Below are 13,111 nucleotides of genomic sequence, written 5' to 3'. Positions count from 1 at the left end.
GGTTCTACTACATCCAATTAATTCTAATTGTCTCCTAAGCTGAAATTCTCAATAGAAATGGAGCAATTAAATCCGTGGCTCTACCTCGGGGACGGGAGGCGTTTTACTCCGGGGGGGGGGGGGGGGGGGTGTCTGTCTAAACCTTTACACAGACGATTTCATGCGTGTCTGTAATAGTTTCATAACGGAGCGATCACTGGGCTATGCAAGGCAAATATGGCCACCTATGCTCCCTGTGTTGTGGAGCATCAGACTGACATTTAGCTGTGCTTTGTTAACAACGTGGACATACTGTAAAGTGCTGTACGCCGCAAATGTATTGTGCATATTTCATTCTATACTGTAGCTGCTGTGCATTGATCTTACTATGATCGTTTGTTAATAATTCATTTCTCATGGTGTATCAGCAGGTTTAGAGCCCAGCTGAATAGCTGTATAATATGAATCTCTGTATTGAGTCACGTGCGTGATGTTTGGTCCACGGGTGGGACATCCTCTGCTTCCTTTCTGTGTCCCTCCAGGCTGAGACACACACACACACACACACACACACACACACACACACACACACACACTCTGTGTCATCACCGGTTTTGGTCATCAGCGCAGCAGGACGTATAGCGAGTGAAGTAGTCTAGACCCTATACCTCAATTCATGTTTTGAAAATTACACTGGGTTTGTAAACGGGCCACGGCTTCCTCCTGGGAATCGGTGGCACAGAAATAAAGTGACATCACTGACTGGGTATTAAAAAAATGGAGATGAACCCGCTGCAGTTGGGGATCACATTCCTCGGAGGAGAAAGCTGCTTATTCGCTGTTCCATTTGCGGAGTTCTCTTATCTCCGTGCTCTCTGAGATGACGAGATTTACATAAAACATGGAGGAACCTCCCCGGCCGCTCCGGTCCGCGGCGTGCAGAGGACCTGCTAGGTGTGTGTACCGTAGACATGTGATTACCCGAGAGGGTTACTCCCCCTCAAAAGCAATATGTTAGCATTGTGATGTATGAATCAAGTTAAAAGGGAGCTTTGGTTCATGTTAATTATAGACGTACCGTATGCTTGGAGAAGGACGGGTAGCTATGCACACAATCCTGAGGAGACGAATGTGAAATGTTGGATGAAGAAGCAAAAAGCCAACAGCAGCTGTTCACTGCAGCATTGTGTGTGTTCTGTTTGTTGTGTTCATGCCTGATGTACCCATGTGTAAATATATGCTTTTTTTGGAGTGAGTCCGATCTAACAGTGCACTGAATGTACAGTGACAATAAAATCACATGGTTTATGTAATCCCTGCAAATTATTTCTTAAATAGCAACGAACATGGGAAGGAATCCATCTTCAAAATGTTGAGTTTGCACCATATCTACGGACACGGTTCCTTAATATATACTCATTATTTACAAGGTCCTTTATGGATCCAAAAAAGAAAGATCACACACACACACACACACACACCACTCTCTCTCTCTCTCTCTCTCTCTCTCATCTCTCTCTCTCCTCTCCTCTCTCTCTCTCTCTCTCTCTCTCTCTCTCTCTCTCCTCTCTCTCTCTCTCTCTCTCTCCTCTCTCCTCTCTCTCTCGTCGCTCTCTCTCTCTCTCTCTCTCTCTCTCTCTCTCTCACCACACACACACACACACACACTGCTGTTTATCATACATGAAGGTGTGAATGTTTGGAGCGCAGTGTCTTTGTCCGACGTTATCCTCAACCCTCAGTCCTGAGAAAGACTATTGTTTTTTTCTTTAAGTTAATAAACTTTATTCTTATCGTCGTATACAAACATGAGATCTGACCTCTGCATTATACCCGACATGATGATCAGGAGCAGTGGGGCTGCTGTGAAGCACCATGGGGCTCAGTGTCTCGCTCAGGGACACTTGGACATGCAGATGGGAGACGATGCCTCGTGATGATCTCCTCCATGGACACCAACAGCAGCACCGCATCCTTGAGTTCATGAGCATCAGTAATACTCTGTGATAGACGTGAGCATCCGGAATAAAACAGCTGGTTTTAGCTTTTATACAGGTAGATGAAATGCAGGTTATGATGTTTTCACTCTGACACTTTACAATGTAACAAAATATGTATTTCAATGGAATTCCCCCCTAACATGAAGACAAATATGCAGTGTTTTGACATTACAGTAAATTAAAGAAAAATAAATGACATCTGCAGTTAGACACACTCACCTCCAAAAGAACAGTTTTCAGGTTGTTTTTAGAATGTCTGTATACTGTAACAGTTTAATAAGCAGTAAAATATCTTGTAATTCTATCCAAAGCAGGACAGACTGTTAGTTCATGTAACATAAAGTAACTTTGATAATTATTTGCAGTAATGTCACTTTTCACCGCTTCAGATCGATTTTTTTCTATTTGATGGATATCATCAAAATAATAGTGAATATTAATAACTAATAACTTCCTTTCAGTGTATTGCAGCAGATGTACAGTCAGTCGGTGGCTCAGTGAAGGCGTGCGTCCGTCTGTGAGCACGTGTTCGTTGAGCAGGGGAGCCTCGGGGTGTAACGGCATCCTCCGGTCCCGACTGTCAGTCGGTTAGCTGTCTGCACAACGTCCCGTTGACCTTGCGGTTGGGCTACAACGCCGGCTGAATGCACATCTGACACACTCCCTTCCTTTGTGGTGCAATCCTGTGGAAGTCATTTCATTTACTGGGCTTTCAACTTCAGCCAATATGGGGGATGGGGGAGTAAGTCTGTGTTTAATCAGCCTGCCACAAACCATTCCCTTAAACAGAATCAACTGTGATGTCCAGCGAAAAGATCTCTCAACACAAGATTGAATTAAACAAATAAATGGCTTGTCACTTCTTCATTTTTTATGTATTCTCTTGGCACGGCTCCGCCCGCCACTCCCATATTATTGCTGGAAATAACAACTGTGTATTAACTTGTGGATTGTTTTGCACAGTACGTCAGCAGCCCCATTATGTTAGTGTGGTGGATGTGAAGGTGTTTCCCAGGATTGCTGAGAAATAACTGCAAGGAGAACAAAGCACGTAATCACTTGTCCCGTGAACTCCTCACCGCTGCAGCTCTTTGCTGGTGTGTTTTCAGTCGTGTAGGAGGGAGAAGGGCACGGCCCCACTGTCCTCAGAGTGACTTTCCATCTTGTCAACCGTGTTTTATTCTCCTTAAATCGTCACCAGCCGTCGGGCCAGCCTGTGCTTAAGAAGGGGCATTGACACTGTCACACTGCGGTCTGTTAATCAGGCAACCTTGTCGGCTTCCTCTTTCAGGAAATCTATGATCGCAGTGTTAGTGCAACCTTCACCACCGCCGCACACTCACGCTGCTTGCTTTCGCCTCACGCGAGGATTATTCAGCGGCGGGGAGGTGAGAGTCCACTGAGAATAGGCTGTAAAGTGTCAGTCACGGTTACCCAGAGAGGTGTCGTCTTATACAATGTAACCAGGTGAAAGTGAGTGAGGGAGATAGGAAACCATCAATATGCTCCCTGTGTAAATTGAAGAAGGTCATGATTTATGGCTCCCCGGCTGCAGCGTACATACATGCTGAATCTACTCTTTTTTTGTCGCCTGGCTCAAGGACAGGTAAGGGTGCCTTTCCCGCAGCTCGTCCACCACGCAGTCTGTGGCTCTGTGTGATGGACGGCCCTGAGGAAAGACAGTGCTCTTCAAAATGAATGGAGCGCCATCTGTAGGCGGCCACGGTGACTGAGCGTCGGTGGCTCTGCTGTCCAGAGAGAGAGCAGGACAGAAGCAGGTATCATTACCACAGTGCTCATTGCTACCTGTGATGGACACGTGACTCTTTGGGTTGTCCAGCCCCTCATCGGTCACGTCTTTCCCTCTCCGTTCACTTGGGGACTTAGGCGAGAGGGGACAGCTGTGGGTTTTCGGAGGCCTCGCAACAGCTGCAAACCCCGCATGGCTCTGCATCTGTTCACGTATCGCAGCGTTATGGCTTGTAGCTCAACTAAAGCAAGTTACATTACAGGTTCATAGTGGGGTTCTTTCTGGCCTCACCCTATTAACCAGTGAGCAGATGGAGATTATATGGTGGGCTGTTAGGCCTGAAAGTGAACTTGCAAGCATCTTGCTGTCTCAAGCACGCAGCTTAAAATGGGACCATTTGAATAGGGTCACATGAGAGGAATCAGGACCTGGTTGTAAATTCATGGAGGCGGCACAATGAATACCATCAAGTCTTCTCTGAATCTTAAAGTTTATTATTTATTGGGATGATTTATTATGTCTGGGCGCCTCTGATGTTGTTACTTTGCCTTTGGAGGAAGCCAGACGTAACAAATGGAGCTCTCATTAGCATTTGACCTCCACATTATGCTTTGTTTACCTGCCTCTCCTCACCTCTATATCTCCTCAGACAAAATCAGGGCTTTCACAGAGGGTGACACAGTTTTGTTACTGGGGCGGTAAAGGTAAGCACCACATTTGCATTGCAAGATTTCTCAAACAACTTGAGCATGCAGAAACAAGGGGGGGGGGGGGGGGGGGGGGCTGCTCCGCTCCTCTGGGACCTAGCCGCTCCCAGACGCTGTCGCCGCGGCGCTGGAGCCCCGACAGCTGCTGGAATCCCCGAGACGACCGAAAGAAGCAAGAACTAAAGTCACAGCAAAGAGTCGCGGCTCATCCAGCTGTGTGTGGAGAGACGCTTTTCACCGCTAATTGCTTTTGGCGATGATGTCATGAGTAAGTATACAATATGAAATGGACCTTCGTTTGTGTGTAACAGGTCAGCCTCTCTTCACCTATGACCGTGATGATCACACATTATGGTTGCAGAGCCATTAAAAGAAACACAAAATGTTTCACCACATTTTAAAAGAAATTGCATAAATGTCATTTTAGTCTATGTAAATATGTATCATGTCCGATGTTCATTCGTACAGAATATAATATTATAATAATAATAAAGAGAAAAACACTTGATATGAGCTACGAGTAAAATAAAATCAAATGAAAAAAAGAAATGTAGCTGAAAAACCTCCGTATGAAAGATAAAGAAAAACATCATTACAATTGTAATTATATGCTCTGTGCAATATTACCATTTCCACGTTTCATGGGTAAGCAGGTCATGCATACAGTACGTGTAAGGAAAATCATAGGCAACAAGTAATGCCGAACACCCACAGAAATACACCCTCACACACACACACCCTCACACACACACACACACACACACACACACACACACACACACACGCTATCAGCAGACCGCGGGGTGTGGCAGGTAGCTGTGTGTGCTGTAGTTAATTGCGCAACGAGAAACTGTTCTCTAATTTATTTCTCGCCTGTCCATACAAGAGTGATCATGAAAACCCATTCATTTCACAGAACACAATTTTCATATTTAATGAGCATGACTCCAATACAATTACAGTAATTAGTCAAATCTCACTCACGGCCAATGGAGCTCGCCACCATTATTAGTGGATCTTATTAATGATGTTGCACATGTGGTGCTCATAGGGTAATTGAGGGCATGTGTGGGTATGGGAACAGCGGGTCTGGGGATTGGAAAGCAGTGGTGGTGCCGGTCTGTTTCCTGTCTAAGCCGGGCCTTATGTTACACGGAGGTTTAACTTTGAGATGCTTTAACACGGTGGCAGGCAGTGCTGTTGATTTGAAAACACGGTCTATAGTGTTGCTTTAGCTCTTAAACAGGATGACTCTACATACATTGAATTCACTGAGACGTTAGGTTGTTGTTTCATCAGCTGACCTGAAAGTTTGTATTTTACAAGCTGCTTTGAATAATTGCATATCAGTTCACAGCACCGGACCCAGGAGGATCACAATAAGGAAGACAAAAGGGAGACGCTGGAAGAAGAAGCCCATTTACTGTGAGTGATGATACTGCAGTGTCTGACATTTTGGAGGTTTTCTCCAGCTTCTCTTTCCAGACTGACCCTTATTAAACCTATAGAGCTGCATGCAGCAGGAAGTGACACGTCTCCCCTGATATGGAAGAATTCTCTGAGGGCACATTTCTCTTTGAGTTGGTTTGTGCAGCTATGATGACGAGATTTTATAATGTGGACTTTGTGATACTATAGTTAGAAATATTAATATACATTTTGCTAACACCTTTCAGAAAGCTAAACAAAAGGCAACATACTAAACTTCATAAGCACATCATGGTAACAATGACATCCTATGTTGTTTCATGGGCTTTGAACCAGTTAGAGTCAGGCTGATGCAGTCATTTGAATCAAAGAAAAATGACTTCATGGCCTCTTATCCAGTTAAGGTCAGCGCCACCGCTAACTTAATGAGTGTAACGCCACAACAGAAAAATCTCTATTAACGCAACGTAATTAGCGGAACATGGTGGAATTAGACAGCAGCAAAGACAGTGCTCTGGTCCTCTTATAATTAAACAACAATGAATCCAGATCTTTAAAGCCCAGGTCCCTGAAGTCAGAGAGGACACGCATTGTTTTTAGAAAGCTCTCGAGACGAAGCTGCTGTTGTGTGAAGTTTGAATTACAGTTCAAAGACAAGAGCAGAAAGTGAGGGAGGTCATGACAACACTGTGACACGTTGACACACAGCAGCGCAGCAGAAGGCGCCGGGTTTGAACGGCATCTATTGTAAATTTCAAAGCACTATTTCTGCCTTTGGTGATCAGGAGGAAACATGAGGGCCTGGATCTTATGAGTTTACTTGTTTTCTGCACAGATTAGTATTCCATATGGCGGCCTACTGCTGCCAGCGTGACAATAAGCAAACACCAAAACTGCATCTATTCTTGTTCAACAAAAAAAAAGACACGTTGGTGTGTTGTCAATTTCAGAAGGCATCGTGTCTCAGTCTGGAGGCGGGGACGCCTCTGGGGGCGAGGGGTTATATTTCTGGGGTTCTGGTGGAGACAGCGGGTATCCCGGCCGAGACTTCCTTTCCCGTGCGCTGCTCACTGTTTGCAGTGTCATTGGCAACTTGAGATGCGAGACGACGTCTACGACCGCATTGTTTCACGTGTAGCCGGCGTACAAGCTAATTCTAAACCAGTCAAAGTCTAAATCATACATCAAGACACACAAGTGCAAATGAATGTTGTTCAGCTTCATGAGGCAATATTATGACAGCTTGTTGTGCTGCCCTCAAGAGGCAAAAGAAATACATGATTACATATTTAAATAATATAATATAAGACTGACTTTACATTGTGAGGGATCAGTTCACCTGGAAGTGTTTCATTTGTTTGTGGAAATGACTTCTGCCCACGCCGCCCTGCTCAGCCCAACAGTGACGGGTTGTTGGGATGCATCTCAGTCCGAACCCACCGCTGATTCTCGCCGCAGCATACTGGAGGGCAGGCCTTATTAGTGATGTGCTAATGTGACATTAATTGCTTTTACTTTTTCACTCCATTAAGAGGCCGCTATCTGTTTCAGGAGCCCGGCCAGATGGTTTATCGGCTCTCTGCTCTGGCAGCGGTGTTGCTAATGGACTGGAGCGCGGAGCTGTAAAATAACGACGGCAACAGGCGACCGCGAGAAATGCTCATAAACGAACGACGGCAAGTGTGGAGATACGGAGCACCTGTGAGCGGGACAGCTGATTACAACATGGTTTGCCATAACTGGTTTGGAGGGTGAAAATGAAACCTTTGACCTCAAATGCATCAACTTTGTTGGTTTAGAGTATTTGTAAGCTTCTGTTGAAGAACAGTGACAAGTCTTCATTCAAAATATTGGCAGCCATTGACTATATGCTGAAAACAAGGCCGCCGCATTGAGCAGTAAAGCCAAGCGCAGGGTCAAATGCTAAATAAGAAGAAGCTGGCACTCCAGACGCCCAGGGGAACCCTCCTCCTCCGTGTCCTTATCCTCCTCCCTCTCCGTCCGTACGCTTCCCTCCACCTCCCCTCCACCTCTCCCTACCTCCATGCCAGACCTCCGTGACCTAGGCCGAGATCAATAGCGCAGTTTAAAGAGGATGGACTGTGTAAACAGAGACGATGGATCCTGCCGATGAGGATGCCTTGACCACTGATGGCCTCTGACTGGTGCGGTAGCATTTGATCAAGTCTAACATTGATGGTTGTCAATACATCTGGCAACAGAGAGGTTTGGACCCTGTCAGCGGGACACCAGGACAGGGAAATGTATAGGGGTTTGGTCCAAAGACGAGTGGTCAGTCCAGGATGAACGGGGCCATTAGGGATCTGCAGTTGCAGGCAGGTATTGGCAAATGGGCATCCAATAACAGCATCCTGTGAGAGTCCAGCGCAGACTCACCTTGTCCAGTTCAGAGTGGCTGAGGCACACATGCATCCTGTTAATACGCGTATTAATGTCAGGGAGAGTTGACGTGAATCACAACTGTTTGATTGATTAATCAACAGAAAATGAATCAATGTATATTTTGTGATTTATCAAGCAAAATATCAAAATATTCTTGAGTTTCAGTTTCTCAATTATGAGGATTTAACGCTTTTTTCGTATCATTATTAATTAAATATTGTACATTTTGTTCAGAAGGGAATAAAGAATAATTGTATTAAATAATTTGCCATATCGGATTAGAAAAAGAAGAAGTGTTTTTGGTGCTTCATGTCGACCTAAGGCCAGCGCAGCAGAACATTGTGCGTTCCAGTTTAGATCAGAGTTTTGGTTTTAATGGGTGCATACATTAGTATTACGTAATTGTTAAGTGATTGCAAACATTTGTTAATGTATGAACATTATAAGACATAAGTGTGGAGATTAAATGAACACAATAATATTATGTAGGAATATCAGGTTGGAATTCCCCAAATGAAACCTGGATGGCATGCATATTCAAAAGGGATTTATTATCAATAAAACAGTTGCAGCAGAACATTTTGTGTGCAAATGAATTTGATGCATATGAAAATAAATGTATTGATATATACAAATATGATTTACGTACAGAGTTGTACATTACATTACTCCTGTACTGTTAACAAAAAGCTAAATTCTTCTAATATTTGCTTCTGCAGTCTAATTTAATCTTTAAAAAAAGCTCCCAACAAGTTACAAATGTGAATGTCTTTGTCCAAACCATGCACCTACATTACCCACAATGCAACTCGAACTCTAGCTAATGCAGCCTAAGGCAGAGATAAAGCTATGGTGAGCTCACGTCCTTCTGCCCACGAGCTTCTTCTTCATCTTCAAACCCCAACCAGCGCTGACTCAAGTTTGTTAAAATCAACAAATTGTAAATTCAAATTGATGGAGTTCCCCTTTTGTTCCACTGTTAAGAATTCCCTTCACATGAAGGAATGGGCTGAATATAATATAATAGTGTAGAAGGAATGCTGACCCACTACGTTGATTGACTGGGTTAAGTGTAATCCATTCCTGCAGCAGAACTATATTCATATGTTTGTATCCACCTCATGAGCAGATATCATCTCGCCATCGAAGGGATATTTCTTAAGTGAAAACAAAAACATTACTCACCTCCATTTACACATGCATATCAGACCATACACTTTGTAAATGTAGAGTGTGCTAGTCATAATTCTGCTTATCTCCCATGTGTGACAGCTCACAGTTCAGTATATAAACCAGCCCATTACTGCCTGTAAGTTATATGCAACAACACAATCTGCTGAACCTGGAGCCAGCCAGCTGCTCATATTAATCAAACAGCCCACTTCCCTTTACGACGCAGAGCAAATAGTCATAAATGCTCTTATCTGCCTCTCTAATAGTGTGGACCTTACAATCAGATTCACGGTGGCATAAACTATTACATTTCATCTTTATCATATCTAACAATCACTTCTTTCTCCTGAGCGTCGTTTATAACTGCGGGACAGCTTGTTGCGTAATGAAATTCAAAGCGCTCTATCGGCTTGAGGGATCTCAGGCTCTGTTTACTCATATTTACATATATTTATGTGGATTTTGTTTTTCCACAACAGGCAAACAGGCGTGATGAATGTATGGCTGCGGTCCCACTGGGACGTGTGGCTCCCTGCAGAACTGATCTGTGGTCAGGCAGCTTCCAGCTTGACGGTAGTGTGGAGAGCCTCGGTCTGTCCTGTTACAGTGGAGCCTCTTCATCACGTCTACGTGACAGATCCATTCTCAGGCTTTTCTTCACAGTGATGTGAGGACGCCATTACTGCACCAATGGCTACGAAAATAGAGTAATGTGGCAAATACATTCGCTTGAATCACAATTTACTGAAAGATGATATGAATTATATCAACAGCGAGCTTCTACAGCATGTTTCACAAATATTCCAGTCACTGTAAGCAGCAGCTATATGGTCACATGTCAGGAGACAGTTCATCCATCAGGGTGTTTGCTGTGAAAGACTCCAGAATAAATGGGAGAGAAATGTTCAGACCTCTGATTTGTATACTCCCCCTTAATTTGAAGCACTTTGATTAATCAATTAATATTCCTTTCTCAAGGTCTTTTTTATAAAGCTCATCATTAATAAAAGCAGACATTCAATTAGCAGCCAAATCTTGATTGCCAATTTTGTCATAACAGTCTTCCTTTCTCTGCTTTTCCCCCTCCTGGTACGTTGTAGTTGGGAGTATCATGGTGTGTGTAGGAAGAATTAACTAATTTCATTAATCTAATTGTCATCGCTTTCAACCATCCCACTAATAAGTACAAATTAATATGATTAATCAATTTGACGACATAAACTCATTCAATTACAGTTTTTCAAAGGCGAGTGGGTGTGTTGGGGTGATAGGGAGGAGCGGCGAGTGAAGGGAGGTGGGCCGCTGAGCAGCTTGCTCTGTGAGGAACCCGGCCCACAAAATTGAAGTGAAGTCAGGCAATTAGTCATCGTGAATGATAAATACATGGTGATGAATCGTGGAGGGAGATAACTGCACTCTTTGGTTCAGTTCAATTCAGTCCCAAGTAGAAAAACAGACTGTATGGACCACAGATTATTAGTATTCTGTATATATATATATATAGACTGTGTCCATCTTATTTTACCCCAAACCTCTATTTACAATACAAACACAGATAACAATGAGCAACTGTTCCTTTATCTGCTGAGTCACCATTAGTGGTAGACACTAACTTTTCCCTAAAAACCACAGGCTGCACAATATACATCAAAGTGTACGAACAATGATGAATATGAAGCGTGTTCTTCTGCATTTGAAGGTGTATTTGTCTGATCGGAGTGGAGACGTGCTGTTAATGCACTGTATTATATACGGTGTTGTGTTGTAGTTCTAATGGCCATCTCAGATATGGATGATATCACTGAGGACATCTTGTGATTTGATATTGAAATATCATATGACATTTTATACATTTCTTTGTGTGTGTGTGTGTGTGTGTGTGTGTGTGTGTGTGTGTGTGTGTGTGTGTGTGTGGGGTTCAATTGAAAAACAGTTTCTAGGTCAAATAACAAGATGGGAATGTCTGTTTCTGTCTAATCCAGTATTTTAATACCTGAAAAAATAAAGATACATATACAATTTTTGTAAAAATCATTTAAATATTCCTGTAAAGAATCACATAAAGCATTTGTGCTCATTGCTAAATTTCCCACTGTGTTGAAATGAGAGTCAACAGTACGGAAAAATCTCAGTCACACAAATTCATATCGTCATAAAGCCCAATGCCACGTTCAATGTAATCGGCCATTTTGACATTTCACTGTTGAGAAGCTGTTTCTTATAACAATAACTATCAATAACAATAACTCCGCTCCTTTCAAATGTCCCAGTAAGCTGTGACAGCGTGACAGTGAGCCAGGAGAGTGAACTCAGCCTTCATCATCATTTTCATATTTAGGCTTTTTTATTTTATAGTGACTCGTCCATTACAAAGAGGTATGTCGGTTCTGTTCTACGCCACAATGTTGCATGATATAGAAGAACAAACACATATTTAAATACACGTCTGACAGCAGCTTTTCCAAGGTCACTGATTTGAATGGTTTTCTCTTTGTGTTCCTCACTGCAGTCGTTCTAATTCATATTAACCTCATAACTAAGATTCAAATAGTGTGAACAGCTAACGAGTCTTGGATTTACTCGGAGTGGCTGCTTAGATTTGATTCGTATATTTCAGATCTACTGCGCTGTGAGGAAGATGTGCTGGCGCAGCAGTTTGGGGTGATGCCCTTTAATGCGCTCTATTTTATCAGCCGAGCGTCACCCCGTTCAAACCAGGCTCTGATTGAGCAGTGTGATGTGGTTTGGGTCTTACATTGGGAATGCTTTATAGAGGCACTGTCTCTAATTTGTGAAGTGGGGTATTATAGAGGAGACAATTAGACTGGGGTTCGATTGGCGTACAGAGGCTTGGATGCTGACAGTCAAGAGAAGGCTTTCAAATGTCATACCAATTAATCTATCCAGCCATCAAACAATATTCTGGAAACAAAGTCAGGGGGGGCGATCAATCCGCATCACTTTTCTCCTCACCGGGTTATGGGAAAATTGATTTGTCAAACAAAGCATTTTGGAAGCAGTGCATGGACTTGTTTGGGATCCATTAGCTTCCATTGAGCATTTTGTTTAACATAGGATTTTCATCACAGAGAAAATGCAGTGTCCTCAATACTGTGAGCTACAACTCTACGATTTCTGATTTCTTTGTTCTCAGAAAGTGCTGATGTAGATTGAAAAGGGCCAACTTCTGAAGCGTTCAAGAAACGCTTAAAATGGTATTGTTATTAATACAATACACCAATGACCAGTACAACAAGCAGCCGCCCTCCTTCCAGAAAGCACCAGGCTTTAGTCCCCAGTATCATATTATTGTAGCCCACACTGGGCCGTCCTGCCCTCCTATACAGCGTGGCTGTCCTGCGCAGCATCATGAATTCCCTGTGCAGTGTATTGTTCTAAGGCAGAACTGTATCACATTGTGCCCGTCATGCTGTTTTAGAGGGGAGAGAGCTTCCTCTATGGGATTCCTCCCAGCCTCATCCCCTGATAATGTATCTCTCCCTAAAGGCTAGGCCTCCGTGACCTTGTCTTATTCATCGAGGGCGTCTTAAGCGAAAGAACTGAATCCTGAATGGGCCATTTCCCCTCTTTTAACACCCCTTTAATGTCATCAGTGAAATATGAAGTCATTAGGCGATATTAAAACACTGCTGACAAACTAATTAACGGGA

The 13,111-nt window shown here is 43.3% G+C and overlaps 1 pseudogene; it reads left to right on the top strand.

Moving 5' to 3' along the window:
• The window catches only part of LOC137882265 (steroid hormone receptor ERR2-like), a 95,812-nt pseudogene extending 95,286 nt beyond the window's left edge, over positions 1-526 (top strand).
• The last annotated feature ends 12,585 nt before the right edge of the window (positions 527-13,111 follow it).

Source organism: Cebidichthys violaceus, unplaced genomic scaffold, assembly GCF_023349555.1.
Source record: "Cebidichthys violaceus isolate CVI_PGR_0920_01 unplaced genomic scaffold, fCebVio1.0.p SCAF_31, whole genome shotgun sequence".
Taxonomy (NCBI): domain Eukaryota; kingdom Metazoa; phylum Chordata; class Actinopteri; order Perciformes; family Stichaeidae; genus Cebidichthys; species Cebidichthys violaceus.
Note: the sequence above shows the minus strand (reverse complement) of the source record. Positions and strands in the feature narration are given on the sequence as shown.